We start from the raw sequence: 2,599 nt of genomic DNA on the forward strand, positions 1-2,599 counted from the left end.
CATACTTCGGGATCTAGCCGTTTACTTGGACACAGGAAATGTCCGTCACTGGAGAATACCTACGGCTGTGCAGAACAACTACACTGAAAACCTGAGTCAGTTGGAATGAAGCCGTGGCGAGAAGCATGTGGTAATACAACATCTAAATTCTAGTTGCAATGTGTTTCTGAAGGGTGTTTGTATGGCAGATGAGTAAACTGGCAGCAAGAAGACAGTGCAATCAACGAATCTGATATTTCACAACCCCACTGACTGCAGAACTTACAGCGGTTGAACGAGTCAGAGCACGACTTGGGAAAAGGAGAGAAATGGCAGGTGAACACTCCGGGATAATGCAGTTTAGATAGAGTTGGAGCCTTGGAAGAATCAGGATGCCGCTGCTGCTTCAGGACTGTAACCTAGGCAAGTTCTGCCACAGCCTCGTGTTCCATACACTAAGCTGATCGCTTTCCGTCCTGATGATCTGATAACGACGGACGTCAGTTACGCCTGCCATCCACACCTCGCCAGTGCTTCCTCTGGTGTACACGAGCCTCGTCTCGCTGTGAACCAGAGCTTGTAATCCAATATAACGTGTATCACTAGCTGCTCAGAACTACAGCCTGGGAGACACTCGGACTAGGGGGACCGGCATATATTTGTTTTTCTCAGTCAACCATTGGACTATAAAGCTTTTGTAAGTTGGTCATTCTTATTTGTCATGTTTCAGTCCATCGACTTCCCAAAGCTAATGTTTCACTGCCTGATGCTCCACATTTTTGTATCACATTTCTACAGTACGATCTCTCTTTCTGCGTTGTATGTTTAACTGAGTTATGGTAATATGACTGACGCCCAGCTGAGTTAATTAATTGGATACTGCAACATCAGCTATTTTAAAAACTAAATTATCAATATGCATTCCATTAAATCACACTATGTGATCAAAAGTATCCGGAAACCCCAAAAACAAACGTTTTTCATATTAGGTGCATTGTGCTGCCACCTTTTGCCGGGTACTCCATATCAGCGACTTCAGTAGCCATTAAACATCGTGAGGGGGCAGAATGGGGCGCTCCGCGGAACTCACGGAGCGGGTCCATGTGGCCGAGCGGTTCTAGGCGCTTCAGTCTGGAACAGCGCGACCGCTACGGTCGCAGGTTCGTACCGCGTGGGCACACCGGTTTCCGTGTAAGGTGGCTTAAGGCCGTGGTATTGAACAGAGGTTTTCTTGGAAAATAATATTTTGTATCCAAAAGTGTGGGGGAAAATATGGTGTATTAGAATCCCGAATAAAACCAACCCGATTTTAGAAAAAAAGGTATTGCATTACTTATTGAACACTCCTCGTATAAGAATTTGCAGAGGTTTTCATTTACGTTGATCGGCGATACGACTTGTTACAGTGACTCATGGGTATGTAAGCATACCGTAACAATGGTACTGCACATACAATAGCTGCACTTAACGTAAGATGAGACAGCTCATCGGTGAGTTCGAATTTCAAATTAGTCCGGACGTTGGCATCATCCCTGGCCTCTCTCACGGGGTTCAACCTCTCATTTACGAAGTAAGTTTCTGTTTCGCTTATCAGTCGTTCTGTCAGTACAAAGAGTGGCAGCGATCCAGTGACGTTATTCCTGTCAAATATACCGAGCGAGGTGGCGCAATGGTTCGCATACTGGACCCGTGTTCCAGAGGACGACGGCTCAAATCCGCGTCAGGACATCAAGTTTAAGTTCTCCTTGATTTCACAAAATCGCTTCAGGCAAATGCCGGTATGGTTCTTTCTCAAAGGCACGGCCGATTTCCTTCCCCATCCTCGAAACATTCCAAGCTTGTATTCCGTCTCTGATGACGTCGATGTTGACGGGACGTTAAACATTAATATTTCTTCCTTCCCTTTTTTGACTAGCATTAGAACGTTCTCCTCCTAGTCAGGCTTACGTGCAATACATCACCCTCCTCGACTAGTAGCCTGTAGAGCTACGAATCCTGTCTCGGCAACACGATACTGAACTCAGTTGGTAGAGCATTTGCCCGCGAACAGCAAAGGTCCCAAGTTCGAGTCTATGTCTGGCACACAGTTTTAATCTGCCAGGGGGTTTCATATCAGCGCACGCTCCGCTGCAGAGTGAAAATCACATTCTGGAAACATCCCCAAGGCTGTGGCTAAGCCATGTCTCCGCAGTATCCGTTCTTTCAGGGGTGCTAGTTCTGCAAGGTTTGCAGGAGAGCTTCTGTAAAGTTTGGAAGGTAGGAGACGAGGTAATGGCAGAAATAAAGCTCTGAGGACGGGCGTGAGTCATGCTTGGATAGCTCAGTTGGTAGAGCAATTGCCCGCGAAAGGCAAAGGTCCCGAGTTCGAGCCTCGGTCCGGCACACAGTTTTAATCTGCCAGGAAGTTTCATATCAGCGCACACTCCGCTGCAGAGTGAAAATCTCATTCTGGCAAGTAGCGACATACTATAAACACCCTGTAACCCTGGCTCGATGGCAGTCAGGGGCTAGTTGTCTGGCTGGAATGTAGCTTACACAGCTGGAGGTATCATCGATACGCTCCCTGGTGTGAGGAGCTTTGGTGGGATGTGTGCACAAGTACAGGAGGAATCGATCTCGA

The 2,599-nt window shown here is 47.1% G+C and overlaps 1 non-coding gene across 1 annotated transcript; it reads left to right on the plus strand.

The window, feature by feature from the left end:
• Positions 1-2,287: 2,287 nt before the first annotated feature.
• On the plus strand, positions 2,288-2,362 carry Trnas-cga (transfer RNA serine (anticodon CGA)). Its single transcript has one exon. It is a non-coding gene; the product is annotated as a tRNA-Ser (tRNA).
• Positions 2,363-2,599: the final 237 nt, after the last annotated feature.

This window comes from Schistocerca gregaria, chromosome X (genome assembly GCF_023897955.1).
Source record: "Schistocerca gregaria isolate iqSchGreg1 chromosome X, iqSchGreg1.2, whole genome shotgun sequence".
NCBI classification, from domain to species: domain Eukaryota; kingdom Metazoa; phylum Arthropoda; class Insecta; order Orthoptera; family Acrididae; genus Schistocerca; species Schistocerca gregaria.